This window comes from Marmota monax, unplaced genomic scaffold (genome assembly GCF_021218885.2).
Source record: "Marmota monax isolate L192 unplaced genomic scaffold, Marmota_monax_Labrador192_F-V1.1 WCK01_AAM20220418_F8-fsc00314, whole genome shotgun sequence".
Classification (NCBI taxonomy): domain Eukaryota; kingdom Metazoa; phylum Chordata; class Mammalia; order Rodentia; family Sciuridae; genus Marmota; species Marmota monax.
This window is the reverse complement of record NW_026692675.1, coordinates 704,078-726,906: the sequence shown is the minus strand read 5'-3', so window position 1 is coordinate 726,906 and position 22,829 is coordinate 704,078. Positions and strand designations below refer to the sequence as shown.

Here is a 22,829-nt window from a genome sequence, read left to right as displayed (position 1 = left end):
AATATATTTTGGCCATTATCACTCTCAGCATTTCTCCCGACCCTCCAAGAACAGGATTTCTTGAGCAACAGAAACATTAGGAATAATTCATGTATATGTGTATCACTCTGAGAAATTCCTAAATTATTTTCTAGAGTGTCTTTTAGGAGCTAAATTGTGTCCCCCACAAAATTCATGTGTTGGGAGTCCTGACCCACAGTCCTCAGTACCTCAGAATATAACTATTTTTGGAAATAGGGATTTCTAGGAGGTGATCAAGTAAAAATTAGGCCATGAGGGTAGGGCCTAATCCAATATGATTGGTGTCCTTTTAAGAAGAAACATCCTGCATAGAGAGCAAGTGGGCAGCCATTGGCAGGCCAGGGGGAGGAGCCTCAAGAAACCAAACCTGCCAAATCCTTATCTTGGACTTCCAGCCTCTAGAATTGAGAAATAAATTTCTATTGTTTAAGCCACCCAGTATGTGGCATTTTGTTATGACAGTGCTAGAAAACATAGCAGGTGTATTTTTTTACATTCACAACAGCAATGTATGAGAGACACAGTTGCTTCACATTCCTATTAGCATTTGACATTGTCACTTTAAATTTTGTACATTTTAACTCAGTTCTGTGATGATACTTATTTAATTTTCATTTCCCCAATGGCTAGTGGTGTTGAACATATTTTCATGTACTTGTTTGACATCTGGTGAGATGTCTGTTCATATCTTTTATCAATTTTTCAGTTTAGCTTTTTATTGTTTTTATTATTAGAGAGTTCTTCATGTATTCTGGATGGAGTCCTTTGTTAAATATGTGTAAATATTTTTCTCTACATTGGCAGCTTGTCCCCATCCTTTTGACCACAGCAAGTTTTTGGTTTTATTGAAGTCTAATTTAGTGATCCTTTTTTCTTTTGTGGATTGTTTTTGGTATCATGGCTAGCAACTGTTTATGTAGTCTAGGTCTTAGAGATTTTCTTTTGTATTCCTGAGATAATTTTTGTAACAATGAAATTTAGGTTGTGCTTCCGTTTTTTTTTTTTTTTTTTTAACCTATGGATGTCCAATTGTTCCAGCACCATTTTTTGAAACTACTTAGTTGTTTTTATTGCTTCTTTGCCTTTGCTCAACTAGAACTGTCCATACTTGTGTAAGCCTTGCTGGGGTTAGTATTATGTTCTGTTGGTACAAAACTTCCCATCACTTTGAAGGAAATGTGTTAATAAATTTATGATCAATTTGGAGAGAGTTGACAATTGTCCAATCCATGAAAAAAATACCACAACAGTACTGGCTAGTCACTTATTCAGATCTTTTCTTTCTTTCAGTATCATTTTTCAGTAAGTCCTATACACATTTTTTTTTTTGAGAGAGAGAGAATTTTAGTGTTTATTTTTTAGTTTTTGGTGGACACAACATTTTGTTTGTTTGTGGTGCTGAAGATCGAACCTGAGCCGCACGCATGCCAGGCGGGCGCACTACCGCTTGAGCCACATCCCCAGCCCGATTCCATTTTTTTTTTTTTTTTTTTTTTTTGTGGTGGTGCTGGGGATTCACATTTTTTTAAAAATATTTAATTTACATTTTAGTTTTCGGCAGACACAACATCTTTGTATGTGGTGCTGAGGATCGAACCTGGGCTGCACCCATGCCAGGTGAGCACGCTACCGCTTGAGCCACATCCCTAGCCCCCCATACACATTTTATTAGACTTACCAATATATAATCCCCAGATCTTTTTTTTTTTTTTTTCGAGACAGTGTCTGTCTTGCTAAGTTGATGAGGGTCCCACTATGTTGTGGAGGCTGGCATTCAACTCGGCAATTCTACTTCAGCCTCCCGAGTTCATGAGATTACAGGTTTGCACCATTGTGTCTGGCTGATCCATCATCTTGATACTGTTGGTTGTGGGGGAAGACCAAAGAAACCTGGGACCATATGCTGAGGGAGTTTATTAAAAGACTAGTTTGAGCCAGCCAGGTGCAAGATCTTAGCACCTCCCTTACTTTGAAACTTGCCTTGTAGACTCATGTATATCTAATCTAAATCTAGATTATTTTAAAAGTTTAATAAACTGGAGCAAAATGAAGGATTATAAACTTTGTGAAAAAAGTCAATTTTGTTACTAATTTATGAATTTTGCAATCTCTTACAAAGTTTTTTTTTTTTTTGTAAATGAAAAATGCATTAAGTACCCTTTCACAAATCTCAGAGGTAAATTTTCTGAAATTAATGAAGAGCCAGGTGTACTATTTTTCTCACGATACGAATGGTCCTAGTGCTTTTAAATAGTTTAATTTCAGACAATATAGTTACCATTCAAAGGAGTCATCTGTCCTTTTAATCATTCTAACTTAAAAGTCAATTTTAAAAAAGGAGGCATGCCCCCTGATTCGTGTGTATGTGTGTGTGTGTGTGTGTGTGTGTATGTTATAAATAAAAATATTTATTTTGTTTGACCGTGCTGAGGATTGAACCCAGGGATACTTAACCACTAGGCTATATCTCCAGCCCTTTTTATTTTTTATTTTGAGACAGGGTCTTGCTAAATTTCTGATTTCAAACTTACAACCCTCTTGCCTCAGCTTCCCAAGTAACTGAGATTAGAGGCATGTACCACTGTGTGCCCAGCTCATATTTTTGACTTATTAACATATATGACTGCATTCATAGCATATGTTATAAAACATAACAAGGAGAAATTAAAGACCACAGTTTTCAGAAAATGTTTATTAGTGTAATCAATTTCTAAGATTATAATATCAATGTGATTTTTAAAATTTTCATTATTTATAAAAGTATTGTCAATAATTGGGGATATGTGATTTTAAAGTCTGTTTAGTTCAATTTGATATTTGCTGTCAATACTATAATAGCTGAAAAAATAGGTCCAAGTGGAAGAAAAGTATTTTGTTTTGCATATGTATTATACATATGAGTATAATATACATGAATATATAACATTTATATATAAATATTTATGAATTATTTATTATATGAACATATATAGATACAGGTGATAAGGATATATATAGATATAACATTTCAATCTCATCAACTAATTATGTAAATTTTTAAAAAATTTGTCCTGGTATCAAAACAGTTCATGTTAGTTACTTACATATTGTCACATGATATGTACATTCAAAGTAAATGTAATAGTAAATGTAATTTCAAAGTAAATAAAACTATTTTAAAGTTAAGTTTTTACAAGGCAGGTGGCACACACCTGCAATCTCAGCAACTTGGAAGGCTGAGACAGGAGGATCACAAGTTCAAGGTCAGCAACTTAGTGAGATCTTGTCACAAAATAAAAAATCAGAAGGGCTGCAGATGCAGCTCAATGGCAGGACACCCCTGGGTTCAATTCCAAGCACTAAAATATTTAAAAAGTAAATAAATAAAAAGTTAATTTTTTAAAGTGCTTACTTTTAAGTTATTAAGTATGGAAATATGAAAAAACTCATAGGTGAGGAAGATCATTTCAGTAACAAAATAAGATTATGGTAACATTTCCATAAATCCATTTTTCAAACCCTCATAGCAAATCTTTTTTTTTCAGAACTCTTTATTTTTTGGTTTTGAACCCAAGAGTGCTTAATCACTGAGCTACACCCCAGCCCTTTTTATTTATTTGTTTAATCTTATTTATCTATTTACTTACTTACTTTTGGTACTGGAGATTTAGCTCAGCAGTATTTTAACACTGAGCTATATCCTAAGTCCTTTTTTTTTTTTTTTTTTTTTTTGATACAGGGCTCACTAAGATGCTTAGGGCCTTGCTAAGTTGCTGAGGTTGGCTTTGAGTTTACAATCCTCCTGCCTCAGTCTCCTAAGTTGCTGGGTTTACAGGCATGCACCACCACACCTAGCCCACCAGCTCCTACTTATTCTGCTTCTCTAGAGATTGCAGATTACATACTGTACCATTCTTCCTTCTTCTTTCTTTCCTTCCTTTCTTCCTTCTTTTGCAGTGCCAGGGATCAAACCTAGGACATTGTACACACTAAACAAGCACTCTACCACTGACCTATACCACCAAACCTCATTTTATTTTGAGACAGAGTCTTGCCAAGTTGCCCAGGCTGACCTTGAACTTGTGATCCTCCTGCTTCAGTCACCAGAGTAGTTGGGGTTACAGGATACACCACTGCACCTAGTTTCCATTTTTGAAATTATGATATAGTTTAAAAATATAAAAAGAGACATCCTGAACCTGGCATTCAATGGACAGAAGGCTCAACAGAGTATCTGGGGATTCTTGCCAAGGTGCATCATCTTACTTCAATTATGGTAAAATGACAGACAACTCCAGCTGTGGGACATTTGGCCAAATATCTGATCATTGTCAGGTCATGAACTTAGGTTAGAGAAGACTGAGGTCTATCATAGACTGCAGGTAACTAAGGGGAAGGAACAATTAAGTGCAACTTGTATTTCTAATGAGATCATAGAGGTAGCAAAAGGACATTGGTGGAAGAACTGGGGCAATTCCAATACTGTCTTTGTGTTAGCTAATGGTAATTGCACCAAAGTTAACATCATGGTCTGCTCACTAGGCTAGTTGTGTAAGATGTCAACATTGGAGCAGTGACTGAGGGATATATAGATGCCATTCAGTGTGCTTGCAACTTCTCTGGAAGTATAAACTGAGGCCAGGTAAAAGAAAAATATACAAAAGTACGGAAAATGATATAACAAACATTCATGTATTGCAACTCATTTTGTTAGACCTTGATATTTTGCCATATTTTATCCATTATTTTTAAATAATAATACATTATAGATAAACAATACATTATAGCAACTTGGGCACCTGATCTTCCCCTTTGCTATTCCATTTGTTTCCCTCTTCACTCACGGGCACTGTTCTCATCTAGTTGTTTACTTTATGTGTGTTTTAATGCTATTTCATGTTAATACATTGCTTGACTTTGGGGATAAAACATGGAGGTAGGAATACACTTAATACATCTGAATTGTACACAATAATTGTTAAAGTGGTAAACTTTATATGTTTTATTTATTTATTTGTTTGTTTGTTTTTGTGGTGCTGGGGATTGAACCCAGGGCTTTGAGCATGCAGGGCACTTTACCAACTGAGCTATATCCCCAGCCTGATTTTATATGTATTTTAACAATGAAAGATGCAGGGGAAAATACCAGTGTAAATGAACTTTATGTGATTCTTTTTTTTTTTTTAAGAGAGAGTGAGAGAGAATTTTTTTTTTAATATTTATTTTTTAGTTTTTGGCGGACACAACATCTTTGTTTGTATGTGGTGCTGAGGATCGAACCCAGGCGGCACGCATGCCAGGCGAGCGGGCTACCGCTTGAGCCACATCCCCAGCCCCTATGTGATTCTTTTTGAATGCTGAATTTTTTTTTTTTTTTTTTTTTTGTGGGGCTGAGGATTGAACCCAGGGCCTTGTGCATGCAAGGCAAGCACTCTACCAACTGAGCTATATCCCCAGCCCGCTTATTTTTTCTTTAGTACCCTTTATGTACCTGGTGCCGACTACTCTCACCCATAACCCTTTATGGTCATATGTTTACATGGCTTTTAACTCTGTTTTTTTTTTTTTTTTTGTACTGGGGATTGAACTCAGGGGTACTCAACCACTGAGCCACATCCCCAGCCCTATTTTTGTATTTTTTAAATTTAGAGACAGGGTCTCACTGAATTGCTAAGCATTTTGTCATTGCTGAGGCTGGGTTTGAACTCCCGATCCTCCTGACCCAGTCTCCAGAGCTGCTGGGATTACAGGTGTGCGAAACTGTGTCCCGTCTCATGGCTCTAACTCTTAAATAAGGAGCCCCTTGACCCCAAAGATTCAGACATCTTTGTTGGGTATGTTAATCTAATAAGGTTTCTATATGCTCAATGTCTGTGGAAGGGAGGAAGGAGATAAGGAGTTTGAAATCGAGGAAAGAAGACCTTTAAGACTAAACACTCATAGGCTTTTCACAGGGTGAACAATGAGGGTCACATGGGGTGGTAGTAAAAGCTGGATGAGGAGGACGTTTGAAGGAACCTATGGGTGAGTGAGTAAGATGATGACGGCCATGGGAGGTGAATTGGCAACACAGGAAGAGTCAGAAGAAGGATGAGTCCAGTTATCCTCAAAGAAGTTGACCTGGGGCCTGGGGATGTGGCTCAAGCGGTAGCCCGCTCGCCTGGCATGTGTGCCACCCGGGTTCAGTCCTCAGCACCACATACAAACAAAGATGTTGTGTCCGCCGAAAACTAAAAAATAAATATTAAAAAAAAAAAGAAGTTGACCTGTAGGGACAATTTTAATAATATGTGCAAAGGAATTTCAGAGAGCACAGTGCAGTGGGTTGAGAGAGGACTTTGCCAAATCAAGATCTGCTGAAAACCTTAAGTTTTGGTAAAATGGCTTCAGTGCGGGAATTAGCTCGATGACAGTTGACCCCAACTCTTTCTCCTAGATATCCCTTGAAGAAAGTATTTGGGGAAGATCCTCAGGAACATGACCACCACCAGAAGCCACAGTATTTATCAAGTGCTTGCTTTATCTCATTCATTTTGAAACAACACTGTGAGGTCTGTGGTATTACCTTCCTCAACTGTTGAACGAAGACAGCCAGGCTTAGGATAGTTAAGCAGCATTCCCAGCTCTCACCTTCCTCCATGGGCCACTTACATGAGCCAACTTGCTAGAACCAAACAACATGCCAGAACATTTTAGAATAACATGCGAGAACCAATCTGATTCCCCAGGATCATCAGAACTGCTTTCTGAGAGTCTGAACACCATTGATTGAAATGGACTTCCCAGTGACTCACTGCCCACTGCCACTTGCTCAAGACCCAGAAGTTCCACCAGTACCATCCTGCTATGTGGGAGTCACAGGTGTCCTGCTGCCTTCTGACAGTGCAGGTATGGGTTAATGATAAAAGAGGATAAAATGCATGAAATAATAGATCAAATAGGGGGAGATACAGTAAGAAGGGACACAGGGAGAGAGAGAGAGAAAAAAAAATGCCTTCTGTTTAGGAAGCATAATACTCCTGAAATGTCCTGAGAATCTATTTCAGTCTTCTAGTTAACATACTTACATTAAACCTGGGCCCAGATGTTATGATGGAAGAGGAGAAAGATATGGATAATAAGAACATTTGTTTTGTTTATTGGGAAAACATAAAACCACGATAATTGTACAAAAGGGGCTATCAAAACAATTAAAATTCTGAGTATATATAGTTTTCTAACTCGAGGGATTTTTGAGGTAAGATTCTGTTGCCTCCAACAAAATGTCTTCTCTGTAGTGCTAGCAGAAGGGGGCCCTCATTGGCCCTTCCAGGGCGCTTTCTCCCTGGCAGGGAGGAGATTATTTGCTTGCTGAGCCACAGGAAGCCTAACACAAAATTCAGACAGCATGTGCTTTCTTTGTTTGAAGGTGCATCTCTCTCCTTTGACTGCTGTGATGAGACTGAGGAGGTTTCTTCACTACCAGTCTCCTGGCTTTGCATCTGCCTAGACAAAGAAGATGAGTTGGGGGCATACAATGTCAGCAGCAATGGACTCAATATCTAGTCATTCATTAATATCTAATTTAATTTTTATCAAAAATAGCCAATTATAAATGATAAACTTCAGTACTCATTAATCATAACACACCACACACACACACACACACACACACACACTTGTATTATCATTAGTTCTTCTCTTTGCTCCTCCCTTCTCTTGCCTGTCTCAATGATCCTTAGCATTTCCCCCATACCTCTTCCCCAGCTCCTTTCCTTGCTGTCCTCCTTCTCCCATTGCTCATCTGCTTGGACCCTGGGGTCCATCTCTGCTTCACAGCAGGTAGAATAACTCCGTGCTGTCCAACCTGTACCCCCACCGTGCCAATCCCTTACCCTGTAGTGAGGCAGCTCTCTGCTCATCTCAACAATTTCATTGTCCTCAAGCCTAGGAGGCATTTCTAGGAATTGGTCAATGTCTCCATTTTCTGGTGGTTTCCACTTGGGCAAGTCCCGACAAGTTTCATATTCTTGATGACTGATCTGATCCATATAGGGAAAGACACTGCTGGACAGCTGGAGATCCTCCTCCTGAGGGGAATCAGAGAGCAAAGGGTCATTCATTGTCTTTGTCATCTTTCTGATTGTCTAGAAATACCTTCAGATTTTTCATTAGATCATCCAGGTCCCAGAGGGTCTGGTTTATCCTCTCCTGTGGGTACTTGTCCATCCTCTGGTAGTCTACACTCCAGAACCCCATTAGCTACCAAGTCTTCACAGTGCCAGCCCAGATAGGCATCCAAGACCTCAATGATTGCTTCTTCCTCAAGCTTCTCTGTATTGTCCTGAATTGGATTTCATTTCCTCATGGGTCTCTTTACACTTTTGGTTCCCCATTCCCCCTGGACAGGAGGGAGGAAGTGGCAAGAAGAACCTGCAGAAGTCAACACTTCACAGGGTATGGTATCCTCACCGTCAATGCTGTCCTCATAGGGGAAATAGCCTACAGAGAGGCTCTGGTTGGATTTGGATTCTGAAACTGCTCCATGTCAGGGCAGTTTTCTGCTGGAGGATGAATCTTCCATGGAGTCCAAGGCCTGAAATGCCCAGTGTCCCTCCACACTGGAAACTTCAAAAGAAAAACACTAGTAGGTGATACTGGGAAGAGACTCATTTACTTTAGCAAATAATACTTATTCCTTTTTCCATTCACAACTATCCCACTAAGACAGAAGCACATCCTATGTTTGAACTCTCCAGCCAAGGGCAGAAGAGGCAGTTCTTTCTCTTTAAAAAACTTATTCTATTGTATAATAACCCTGTGCACTGAGCATCTCCACCTGATACAGCTCATGCTTTGTCTTATTACTGCAGTTGGAAGAAGAGCTCATCATAAAATATAGTTGTATAAGCTTTGAAAAATACAGGAAAGTAGGAAGAAGAAGATAATTACCCTTATCCCAACATCCAGGATGAACGATAACCATCAGAAAAAGACTTTAGTAAATTTCTATACCTTTTCTTTCTTTATATCTATCTATCTATCTATCTATCTATCTATCTGTCTATCTATCTATGGATCATACATAAATGGGCTCATCCATATATATGTAGATGTCACATCAAAGAAAGTGGCATTATTAAATTTTATGTCACAGCCTACAAGAAATATGTATGTGGCTATTCTCCAATTCTTAACCACTTTCTCATTAACTCTTTTGGTGATCATCTATTAGTGACCATTAGTTCAGGTGATCTATGACCCTTAGATTATTAAGACCATTAACAATTATCTTATTAATGATGGTAAACCCCCTTATCCGCAAATTTCTGCCTGTCTTTACATAGTCCTATAGGTTGGATTATTGGATCAAAGATTAAAATATATTAAATTTATGATAATTGATACTTAATTACTTTCTAGAAAGAATACAGCTATTTAAATACCTATCTTCCCATCATCTGATGGCATCTCTAATCCAGCATTTCCCATGATGCTCCAGCAAATCATTGGGGAAGAGAATACACACGTGATGGCTTTCTCTGAATCTCTCTCTCTCTCTTTCTCTCTCTCTCACACACACACACACACGCACACACACACACTCACATTGCATATTCTGTCACTCCTGGCTCTTGTGACTGCCTGCAGGAAAGAGATTCCACCAACTCCTGATGCATAAATGGGTTATCTGAAGTCTATTAGATCCTGAATCTGGTAACTAACACAGTCAGAAGTCTGTGTTTTGAGATTGTTGGCTACTATGGCAACAGAGGACAAGTTAGAGCCAGAAGTGTGGAAGGAGAAAAAGGAGATAGAAAACCAAAGGACCCATCCCCTTGCTTTAGTTGTTTTTTTGTGTCACTGTGACCAAAGTATATGACAAGAACAATTTAGAGAAGAAAAAGTTTATTTGGGGCTCACATTTTCAGAATGGGGGGAAGGTCCTAGAGGAGGAAAGATATCAATAGATGGGGAGAGGGGTTCAGAAGCAGAGATAAGAAGGGGCCATAGGAAGAACAACACTTCCAGGGCCAACCCCCAGTGACCCACTTCCTCAAAACATGTCCCACCTTCTTACAATTACTACCCAGTCATTCATTCAAACTAGGATGGACTCATTGGGTTTTAGCTTTCACAATCTACTCCTTTGACCTCTGATTAATCTTGCATTAACAACAGGAGCTTCTAGGAGGACACATCACATCCAAACCATAACATTTTGCCCATGTCTCCTAAATAGCTCATATCATTCTCAATGAGCAAGATGCATTCAGTTTCTCTCCAAGAATCTCATAGTCTCCACAGCCCTGGCACTGCCTGAAAGACCAGTCCAAGTCCAAGTCTCCTCCAAGATTCAAGACAAACTCTTGGTTGTGATCCCCTATAAAAATAAAAAACAGGTTTCATGTATTCAAACTACAGTGGCACAGAATAATTATTCTCATTTCAAAATGAAGGACTAGGGCACAGAAGAAAAACTGGGGCCAAAATAAGACCAAGAGTCCCCCTGAGTCCACCTAACGGTGACCAAGACACATGACTGTGAGGTATTATTTCCTAAGGGCTTGGTTGCAGTGCTAATGGGCTTTCTATTAGCCTGGTGGTCTCTGCAGCTCCCCGCTGCGCTCAGCTGACAGTCCATGTTACTGGAATCTCTTAATACCCGGGGTCTCTGTCCCAGCTTCACTTTCTGCTGAGAGCCACTGCCGAGTCTGTATGGCCCCAATATGCCAACAGTATTGATTGACAGGCGAGGCATTACTATCCGCCTCTGCCGCAACTTTTGAGTTCTCGCACTATTTTGGCGTTCTCGTGGGGATTTCCGGGGATTCCCCGAGAGTTCCCATTGGTTGGGGAAGTGCAGGAGGAGGGATTTCCGGGAGAGATATTTCCGGCTGGGGCTTCCTGGACAAGCCTAGTGCGTTAGGGAGGATTCCCCGGGAGCTGTGTGAAGTGTTTTCCTGCAGTTTAAAAATAAAGTTTGTTCCTGCTTCAGTGGCTCGTGATTTGTGCCCAGCCAGACTGTGGCAACTTTCGCCTTTGCAACTTCAAGCATTGGTTTCTCAGGGGCAGCCCACGGGGACTTGGACCTGACAACACTTTGCCTGACCTCCAAGTCTTCCTTTGAAATATTAGTGGAAGGCTTCATGACCCCTGAGATATTTGTCAAAAAAGAGGCCTGGGTTTAAGCACACGTGAAAACACACACACACCTCTTACATAATAGTAGGACAAAGCCAAGAAATAGCTATCTGACCTAAAAGAACCTCAGCTCATTGGGATCTGTCAGTTTCATAAGATCTTTCCCAATTTTTTATCTCTATTTCCAGTCAAAAAGATAGTATTTAAAGTGTGTCATAACTCCCTTACATTTTTCACTATTGACTGGACTTAAATATCTATTTTTTGTTCAATAAGATTGTTGAAGGTGACTCTGTTTCAGAGTTTCAATGGCATGATTCAAGAAAGCCTACAGGCTCCCCCAGCTGCTATGAATGATCATGTCTCCAAGAATTTGGCCAAGAATTTGATTCTGAGATGTGCAACCAATTTAGTTCTAAGAGAAACAAATAGTAATAAGGTTCAGTGCATCTATAAAAAGAATCAAATATTTTGCTTAAAAAACAAACATGCACAACTATAATTCATACTTCAATCAGAAGGAAAAATACAAACCACAGATCAGTGATACATTCATTCATCCATTTCACAAATATTTATGGAGAGGCTATTATGTGCCAGATATTGTTTTAGGTTCTGGGTATACATTTGTGAACAAAACAAGATCCTGTACTTATGGAGTCAGGGAAGAGAGATGATAAATAAACAAGTAATTGTATAGAATGTCTAGGGATAAGTCCTAAAGGAGAAACAGAAAAGCTAGGGGTTGCTGGATGTGTCCAGATGGAGTTGGGTGGGGTGTTCAGGAAAGGCTTCACTGATAAGATAACATTTGAGCAGAGACCTGAAGGAAGCAAGGGAGTTAGCTGTGCAGAAGTCTGGAGCATTCCAGGGAGAGCAAATGACATGTACACTGGTCTGGGAACATGTTTAAACTTTTTGAAAGACACTGGGAAGCCAAGGAGATGCAGGCAGAGAAACACCAAAGATCTTGTTTGATGCAAGAAGGCAATTTTATGCTATGCAAAGTGTTCAGATCATCCGGTAAAAGCACACTTTATTTTAGAACACACTTGACAAATTACATGCTGGATTTTCTTTTTCTGAACTCTATTCAGCCCCCTGCACTGTTAATGACATAACGTAAATGAATCCTCAATGTGATTTCTTTTTCCTAACCTCAACACATTTCTAGATTACTTCTTAGAGACTTTAGTGCACATTTTGTACTTAATTTTTACTAGCAATGTTTGCATATTTGGGTACAAATATATATTTAACAATGCACTTCACTTGGAAAGAGAAAACCTTAATTCAGATCTTGACCTTGGAGCTTTTTTCTGTGTAATAGTGGACAAGCCACAACAAGAGTCTCAATTTCCTTATAGTTCAGTAAAAAATAAATGTGTTCTTCCAAATGTTTTCTCTATCTCACAAAGCTGTTAGAGGGATCAAAGAAGATGATGAACCCAAAAATATTTGAGAATTCAGTTTTAATATCATAACTTTTTCTGATCTTCTCATATTTAACAAACATTTGCCAGTGCTTTACTAGAGTTTGCATATAATGATTAATTGGGGTCTCTGCCATCAAGAACAGCCTATCGAAGAAACATAGAAGGAACAAATGAGAAACACTCTGGGTGCTCAGAAGAAAGAAGAATAGTCTGCATTGAAGAAGATTCAAAATGAAACTCAGAGAAGGTATACTTCTCAGAGGTAAGCTGGATCCCAAATAGAAGGACTTAGTAAGTAAGTTAGGAGGGGAATGGTCACAAGCATAGTGAAAGGGTATGCAAGTTCCCTTGTTGGTTGAAAGGCCTTAGTACTTCTTGGGTTTTTTGATTGTTGTTTTAGGGATTATGAATAATAAGTATGACCAAAGAATATTGCAATGTGGAGATAAGGTAAATTTTTATGAGATTTTCAATCATTAGGAATTTAATTCTGTAATGATGTAAAAATCTTATATGGGGAGAGATATTACATGGTAAGGCTTTGTTTATTGGAAAAAAAAATCACTGGAGAGGGAATAAGAACAACGAATTGAAGCCAGTTAGAAAACCCTTAAAGAAATCCAGGCAAGAAAAGAAGAAGGGCCAGTGTGGTGGCACATGCCTGTAATCCTAGGGGCTCCGGAGGCTGAGACAGGAGGATTGCAAGTTCAAAGCCAGCTTCAGTAATGGCAAGGTGCTTAGCAACTCAGTGAGACCCTGTCTCTAAATAAAATACAAAATAGAGCTGGGGATATGGCTCAGTGATTGATTGCCCCTGAGTTCAATCCCCAGTACCAAAAAAGAAAAAAAAAAAAAAAAAAGAAAGACAGTGAATAAAAGAAAGTATGCAAGATGAAGAGAGATTTTGAAATTAGACTGTAGTTAACATTTTTTTTTAATATTTATTTAATTTTTTAGTTATCGGCAGACACAACATCTTTGTTGGTATGTGATGCTGAGGATCGAACCCGGGCCGCACGCATGCCAGACGAGCGCGCTACCACTTGAGCCACATCCCCAGCCCCTGTACTTAACATTTTATAGGGTGAAATGGAGGCAGAAAAAAATGAAAAACATCTATAGGGCATTTCCCAGCTATCTGTGTGCACAGCTAAGTGGATGTGCACTCTTAATTTGAAATTTATAGCCTCTTATAGAGGCAAACAACTATTTAAAGAGTGTTATGAAATAATTACTATCAACTTTTATAGAATTATTTAAGTATTAAACTCCTATTCTTCTCACTGTTATTAATGAAGTAGGTGGAAATCATACAAAAGAGTGTTTCTAGTTGGGTGTGGTGGCACATGCTTGTAATCACAGTTACTTGGGAGACTGAGGCAAGAGTGTTTGGCAAGTTCAAGGCCAGTCTCTGCAGAGAGACCCCATCTCAAAAGAGAAAATATAAAGGAGTGCTGTCACTCAGTGGTAAGGTTCCTGAGTTCAAACCCCACCACATACCCACACACACAAAATGTTTCTTTTTTAAGTCAACTTGAGGTTGAACAGACTTCAGTAATATAACCAGAAAGCTACATGTCAGAGTTTTATTCAGGATAATTTTTAATGCTTTACCTGAAAAGAACAGAAATTGATAAGAAAAAAAATATTTAAAATACAAATGCACAGTTGGGCATGGTGGCCCATGCCTATAATCTCAGCAGCTGGGGAGGCTGAGGCAGAAGGATTGCAAGCACAAAGACAGCTCAGCTACGGCAAGGCACTAAGCAACTCAGTGAGACTCTGTTTCTAAATAAAATACATAATAGGGCTGGGATGTGGCTCAGTGGTTGAGTGCTCCTATGTTCAATCCCTGGAAACCGTGCTCACTGCCCCCCCCCCCCGTCTCCCCTCCCCCCCGCAAAAAAAAAAAACAAAAAAAGGACAAATGTACAACCGACTACAGGTTGCACAAGTATAAAGGAATAGAAACCTAGACATTCTTACTAATATTTGGTAATATGAAAATAACACTTAAGAGTACATTTATTTATTTATTTATTGGCCTGCCGGGGATTGAACTTGGAAGCACTTCCACTGAGCCACATCCCCAGCCCTATTTTGTATTTTATTCAGAGACAGGGTTTCACTGAGTTGCTTAGTGCCTCGCTGTTGCTGAGGCTGGCTTTGAACTCTCAATCCTCCTGACTCAGCCTCCCAAGCCACTGGGATTAGAGGCATGGGCTACTTACTGCACCTGGCAGTACTTTCTATTTTTAAGAAGTACTTTTAATTTTTTTCATTTGAACTTCTTAAGAACTCTTGTGTAAAAAGATATTTTCATCACTTTTATTTTTTAATTAAAAACTTTGGGGCACTGGGGATTGAACTCTGGGGTGCTTCACCACTGTGCTATACCCTATACCTTTTCATTTTTTATTTTGAAAAAGGGTCCTACTAATTTGCTGAGGTTGACCTCAAACTTGGAATCTTCCTGCCTTAGCCTCCTAAGATTATAGGCCTGCATTGCACCAATGTCATCTCCATTTTACACATAAAGAAATCAGGAGTTAGAGAGGTCAAGTCACATTTTCTACTTAGTATGAGGAAAAGTTTCCTGCTGATCAGCTGTTATGAATGGAATGAACTGCCCCTTGACAGGCCCACAGCTTTGACAGTTTATACAGGACTGGGTGGCTACCTGCCAGAGATGCTTTACTGAGCAATGACTCCAGGAGGCAGGAATCTGGACTAGATGAAAACTTTTTTTGTCTTTAAGGATTAGAGAATCATGAAATATAAAAGTGAACAAAGACCTGAGGCTAATCTTGCCTAACCGTTTTGTTGTTGTTGTGTTTTTTTTTTTTTTTTGTACTGGGGATAGAATCCAAGAGCACTTAAGAACACTTAACCACTAAGCCACATCCCCAGCCCTTTAAAAAATATATTTTATTTAGAGAGGGGTCTCTCTGAATTGCTTAGGGCCTCACTAAGTTGCCGAGGCTGGCTTTGAACTCATGATCTTCCTGCCTAAGCCCACACATTACAGCCATGTTCCAGCACACCCAGCTGATCTTGTCTAACCTTTTCATTTACAAGTGAGAAAACTGAGGATCAAAAACCTGTTCAAATTGAGGTAGGTATGGAACCTAGCTGTATGTAGGTCAGTGATCTTTAACTGCACTGAATAATTCTGTCGAAAATCATGGGAGGGGCTGGGGATGTGGCTCAAGCGGTATAGCGCGCTCGCCTGGCATGCGTGTGGCCCGGGTTCGATCCTCGGCACCACATACAAACGAAGATGTTGTGTCCGCTGAAAACTAAAAAAATAAATATTAAAAAATTCTCTCTCTCTCTCTTAAAAAAAAATCATGGGAAACAAGGGAAAAAGAAAAAAGAAAGTGAATGGAACCAGATGGTTGGCATAATGCCCCAAATCATCACATTTTCCCCCTTGGGAATATGTATGTAACAGTCCAGGATAAAAGTAGTTGGCAAGGGGGACCTTTCTTTTATGGTCAACAGTGTTTATTTATTTGCAGGAAACACAGGCTATGAAGAACTATGAGAAATGGACTTTATACTACAAGTAATGTGTGGTAGGCAGAACTAAGGCCCCCCAAAGGTATCCATATTCTAATCCTCAGAACCTGTCATTAAGTTACCTTAGGTAGCAAAAGGGACATTGTAGATGAACATAGGATATTGGAGCTTTAAAGGGGAAGATTATCCTGTGGGCACAATTCAGTAATTACACAAACTCAGAAAAGTGGAGTAACTTTCCCAGCCGTGGTCAGAGAAAGACACACATACAGCAATGAAAAAACAGTCCTTACACATATGATGCGAGAGAACTCTACCAGCCACTGCTAGCTTTGAAGATGGAAGAAAGAGCTATGGGTTATGAGGTGGACTGCCTGGTGGTAGGTCTTCAGCCCTGAGAAAGTTTAGAGAGAGCTGAAGTTTAGAGACAGTGACCCATTAGAGATGTTCCACCCTGCATAATGGCTATAGGGGGTAGGTGTTTGTATCAAACCAAAGAATGAGAGATATGTCTTAGATGCCTGAAAAGGGAAGGAAACAGATTCTCTCCAATATCTCACTGAAAGGAATATAGACCAGCCAGTATATTAATTTTACCCAGGGAGATCTTTGTTGTTGTATTTCTGGCTTCCAGAGCTATAAGATTACAAATTAGTATTGTCTAAACCATCAGGTTGTATAATTTGTTACATATCTAATGGGAAACTAATATACAATGTGAATTAAGATACAATGTAAGACTGGCATGCAGTGAAAAGGAACAGCATATACATGGAAGTTTATCTATGATCAACATTCCTTAGAATATATTTGTCTGGGGTGAGCATGAGGTCATAGTGAAAATAATATCCCGCATTTCCTTTAGTTGATTGCAACTGTCCCCAACTATCCCTGGGAGTCCTCTAGGCACTAGTGGATCTCACTAATTATCACCAGCCTAATCTCTAGCAACTGCACTGAACCCACCATTTCCCTTGTCTTGCTTAGATTCTCTCTGGTGATGTCTGTGGTTCTCTCAGGAGCTTGGAAATCTCACTTAAGGTGCCAAGCAGGCAGCAGTGTCTCTACTGATGGCTATTCACAGCTTCCATCAAAATTGTCTTGATCCTTTGTTGCCTTTGCAATCCTTTCAGAAAAGCCTCAAGATCCAAAGCTGTCATTTACTGACAGCCACCACTTGCCCTCTAGTGGTGAAATAGTGGTATATCTGATGACTCCATCTGCCTCATTTTTGTGTTGTTTCTTTGAAACAGTTTCATAGAAGTACTACTCTGTGTACCCATTTGTGTGTGTGTGTGTGTGTGTGTGTGTGTGAAAGCTCTAAAGTTGTACTTATAAACTCCTTTCCCTAGGATTCAGTTATAAATTGTGAGGGCTTGGCCAAGGACATTGAGACAGACTCAAGGTTGAGCTCCAAGTTATTATTATTATTTTTAGATACTAGGGATTGAATCCTGGGGCTCTCTACCAATGAGTTACATCCTCAACCTCCAACCCCCTTTAAATGTTATTTTTTGAGACAGAGGCTCCCTAAATTGCCCAGCCTGGCCTTGAACTTGTGATTCTCCTGTCTCAGCTTCCCTGGTAGTTGGGATTACAGGTGTGTAGCACTGTGCTCACCATAAACTATTTTGTTAATGGACAGTGTCTTCATGCTTTAGCTTTCTTTTTCACTCCAATAAATGATTTCCCAGGAATTCCTCATGAATAGATTCCAGGAGTGTCTACCCCAACAGATTGCAAGTTGGTATCCTTCTTCACAGTTGGGAAGTCATAGAAGAAAGAAAATACTAAGTCATGTGAATGAGTTGCCATATGGGAGTTAGAGGAGAATAGGATCTGGTAGCTTAGTTTCATATAAGCCAGATAATGAAGAGGGTGCCAGTGTATATTTTAGTGTGACTTCCTACTGTTCAGTACTTAATGCAGGCAGAATAGACACTGAACACGTAAAAAAAAATGCCTATTGAATTAATTTCAAGACAGAAATAACCATCTGGCAGAGATATGGGGACTGAAACATTGCTGAAAATGAGTCCAATATATATAAATTTGAGATGGAGGTGATATTTGAAATTATGAAGAAGTGACTACTTGGATAGAAATGAGAAATAATGGGTATTCTAACTGTTTTATTTATGAGTATAATGTGTGTGACAAGCCACAAATATATATCTCCTAGTTATATCTGCTGTGTAAGTAGGACTTTCTTATCTTGCATGTACCTTAGGTGTTCTTGTGTCTGAACATTTCTGTTCACAAAGTTTTCTGTCAAAAATTCTTAAAATTTACACTTTATTTGAATTGTTAAATAAGGTTTGAGAATAAAATTTTGCCTCCTTATATATTTTTAGTATGAGAGGTTATAACTTCTATAACTCCTTGACAATAGCTAGATTTTTTTTTGAGAGAATTTTAATATTTATTTTTTAGTTTTCGGCGGACACAACATCTTTGTTTGTATGTGGTGCTGAGGATCGAACCCGGGCCGCACGCAAGCCAGGCGAGTGCGCTACCGCTTGAGCCACATCCCCAGCCCCAATAGCTAGATTTCTAATCAAAATTCTGTACATCAAATGAGTGTCTAGCAATATGCTGCAGGAGTTACAAAATGAATAAACCAGTTTCTCCTCTCAAGGAAGATAGGAGGTTGAATAGATCACATGATGTGAAGTTCATATCAGTTACTTTTGCTTTATTAACTCTGACTGAAAGGATGGAAAGAACAATTGTTGGATGGAACTTTACCCTTTTTAAAAAATTGAGGTAGTATTACAAAACATAAAATTATCTAGTAGTCATTTTAAAATGTAAAATTCAGTGCAATTTATACTGCTTTTTAAATTTATTTTTGTATATATGTATGTAGGTGCCCAGAACTGAACCCTGGGAGTGCTTTACCACTGAACCACACCCCAGCCCCCTACCCCTTTTTGATTCTAGGGATTGAATCCAGGGGCACTTAACCACTGGGTCCTAGCCCCAGCTTTTTTCAGTTTTTAGGTGTCTTTTTTTTTTTTTGGCACCAGGGATTGAACCCAGGGGTGCTTAACCATTGAGCCATTTTGCCTTTTATTTTCTTATTTATTTATTTTTTTGAGACAGGGTCTCACTAGGTTGTTTACAGTCTCTCTAAATTACTGAGGCTGGCTTCAAACCTGTGTTCCTCTTGCCTCAGCCTCCAGAGCTGCTGGGATTACAGGTGTGCATCACCATACTTGTCTTGTTTGATTTATTTTAAACAGAACTGGGGATCCCAGGACCTTTCATGGGCTAGGCAGGCCCTCAACTACTGATCTATAACCCCAATTCCTCATCTTGCCTGAAAACAAGCTCTAGAGGAAATAAAGATTTCAAAGCAAAAAACTCCAGAGAACTGAAGTACTTAATCTCTAAATACTCCATACTGCATTGCACACAAATTTGTTTTGTTCTAGTGGATGTTTCTTTGTTTGGTACACTATCAGTGCTGAACAAATTGGTCATCTACTCAAGTTACCTATGACCAATATGTCTTTAAAAGGCTTAATGGATTACCTACTCCTGCGATCTTTATTTCCACTTATCTTATTCATTCATTCATTCATTCTAGTTAGGTATATATGACAGCAGAATGCATTTCAAAATGCATTTCAATTCATTGTACACAAACAGAGCACAACTTTTCATTTCTCTGGTTGTACACGATTTAAAGTCGAACCGCATGTGCAATCATACATGTACCTAGGATAATGATGTCCATCTCATTCCACCATCTTTCCTGCCTCCATACCCACTCCTCACCTGTCCCTCCCCTTTGTCCAAAGTTCCTTCCTTCTTCCTACAGCCTGCCCCCCCCCCTTTGGATCAGCATCCACTTATCAGAGAGAACTTTCAGGCTTTTGTTTTGGGGGATTGGCTTACTTCGCTTAGCATGATATTCTCCAACTCCGTCGATTTACGTGCAAATGCCATAATTTTATTCTCTTTTAAGGCTGAGTAATATTCCATTGGGTATAAATACCACATTTAAAAAAAAATCCATTCATCTATTGGAGTCTAGATATTTTGAATTATATTTCCACTTATTTCTTACAAGCTTACTATTGTCGAGGCAATAGTCAATACTCTTCTAACACTTGGCAAAGCTTTGGGGTCTGGCTGGGACTAAGGGAGCGCTGACGATCTAATCCTGACAATTTCTTGCACTTAGGAGAACAGCTGCTAGGGGCTGGGACGCGAGGTGGCGCTGTTGTGTTGTAGCATGACTCTGGTTCCACCTGAACTGGCGTCTCCATTGCACCTGCCCCTGTAACATTCGCTGGAGTAGGAAATGAGTAGGTAGCTCGGCAACAAGTCCAGCTGTGACAGTTTCACCAGAGGTTTCCTGCTGGTTGGTGTGTGGTGAGCGTCGGAAACCTCAGAGCCCTCAGACTTCCCTTTGTGGGGAGCCCGCCCCATCTCCATCCTTTGCTGGCAGCCACGCCCCACGGTGGGAAGGAGAAACTGGAAAGCGTTTCCTTGAGGCTGGCACACCTTGCTCAGCCTGAACCGGTCATTTTTCACTCCCCTGACTGGGCCAGTTCCATCTGAAACCGGACCGACCGGAGGAGGGACACGGTAGCGAACGGGTTTTGGGGGGTTTGAGGGAGGAAGGGGGTCAGCAATGATGCAGCTAAGGGTAGACTTTGAGGTTGGGAAAGAGACCAGGGGAGGAAGCTGGGAGTGGAATGGTTGTGATCGGCTGTTTGTGTTTTATGTGAACAAACAATCCCCAGGTGAATTAACCTGTATTTCTTCAGAACAAGCATCTTTCGGCTTTTGGCTTCTGTGTTTTTATAAGACTAAACCTGTGTCAGCACTTTTGGTGAAGAGAGCAGCAGGAAGTAAACCCTGGGACAAGAGGTCTCTCTCTATTCCCAGACAGGTGGGAGATGGAAGGAAGGAGGAAGATGAGGGTACAGAAATTCCTTGTCGGAGGACTGCACAGTTGTTCAGATGAGTGCCTCGGCTTCAGCGTCCTCCTCTGTGAAACATAATACTGAAATGACCCCAAAGGGTAGTGGTGATATTTAAATGACATAATAGGGCTGGGGATGTGGCTCAAGCGGTAGCGCGCTCGCCTGGCATGCGTGCGGCCCAGGTTGGATCCTCGGCACCACATACAAACAAAGATGTTGTGTCCGCCGAAAACTAAAAAATAAATATTAAAATTCTCTCTTCTCTCTCTCTATAAAAAAGAAAAAAATTAAATGACATATCTGAAACCATGTTTATAAACTGTACAGTGTGAGCTGCTGTTCTCCTTAACCAAATCTGCTTCTTAACTGTCTTTCCCTCTTTTTCTTTTTCCCTACCAATTACTCGACCTCATTCCTATTTTGTCTCCTTCGTTTCTCTTTCATTTGTGTGATTTTTAACTTCCTTCTCTAATGAATCCTCTCCCCATCTGAGTCTTTCATAGATTTAAGACCACACTTTCTTCCCCCCCACCTAGAGAGAGCCACCCATAGTTGTGGAAATAAAGCAGTTAGGCTCTTACACTGTGCAGCACACAAACTGAAAAGCACTTGCAAGCAAGCACAGCTTTCTGCTGCCTACCTAGTTTGTTGGCATCCCTCCACGAGAATCTCCACTCAGAGCCAGCGAGAGATCATGTATTTCAATGAAGCATCCTGAAGTGTTTGTTTCAGTGAAAATCATACACCTTTTCTTCAGCACCTCCCTTACTGTGTGAATTTGTTAGGACTGCTGTAGCAAAGGACCACAAAACCAGGTGGCTTGAACAACTGAAATTAATGTTTCAACTTTTGGAAGCTAGAAGTTCAAAATTAAGGTGTTGGCAGGATTGGTTGATTCTGAGGGATACACAAAGGGATTTTATTCCAGGCCCCTTTCTCTGGTTTGTAGAAGCTGTCTTCATATTCTACGGTGTTCTCCCCCAGTGTTGTCTGTCTCTGAATTTACCCTTTTTGTATGAACATCTGTCATAGGGGATTAGAACCCACCGTACTTACCTCATTTTATCTTGATTTTCTTTTTAAAGACCCTATCTTCAAATAAGGTCACATTTATGGGGTCCTGGGTGTTAGAACTTAAATATAGGAATGAGAGGGGTACAATTCAACCCATAACAGTGAGTACATCATGTACATCATGCTCAAAGGTAGTTAGACTACTTTGATTGTCTTCTGCAGACACTTACCCCACCTTCCCAAGCTGCTCATGTGCTCCGGGCTTCCATAGGCAGTTATGATTCTGCAGCTTTCTCAACTTTTGTTTTAAGTTGAGTATATCCCTTTTCTATGGTTGCTGTAGCAAATTACCACAAACGTAGTGGCTTAAAACAACACAATTGTTTTACCTTATAGTCATGGAGGTCAGAGGTCAGACAAGGGTAGGCAGGTCTATGTTCTCCAGATTGAACTCTGGAGGCTCCAGGGAGAACCAGTTTCCTGGCTGGCCTTGCTGGTGTCCAAAGGTTACTGGCTTTTTTTTTTTTTTTTTTTTTTTTTTTTAGCTCCTCCTCCCTTCCTCCATCTTCAAAGCCAGGAATGGCCTGCTGACTCTCACATCCCTTCACACTGACCGTTTTTTCTTCCTCTTGTACTTATAAATGTCCTTGTAATTACTTTGATAATAACTGGATAATCCAAGAAAACCTCCTCTGCTAAGGTTAGTTTATTAATTTCATCTATATCTTTAATTTTCTTTTGTTATTTTAAGCCTATTAAAAACAAATGCTTTCCTTGGGGGCAGGAAGAAGAG

General features: G+C 39.8%; 1 protein-coding gene across 2 annotated transcripts in view; it reads left to right on the top strand.

Annotated features, from left to right (window-relative positions):
- The first annotated feature begins 20,425 nt into the window (after positions 1-20,425).
- The window catches only part of Styk1 (serine/threonine/tyrosine kinase 1), a 55,346-nt gene continuing 52,942 nt past the window's right edge, over positions 20,426-22,829 (top strand). For both annotated transcript variants that reach the window (XM_046446495.2, XM_046446493.2), the window contains exon 1: positions 20,426-20,681. The gene's annotated coding sequence lies outside the window, so the exon portion shown is untranslated. The remainder of the gene's footprint in view (positions 20,682-22,829) is intronic.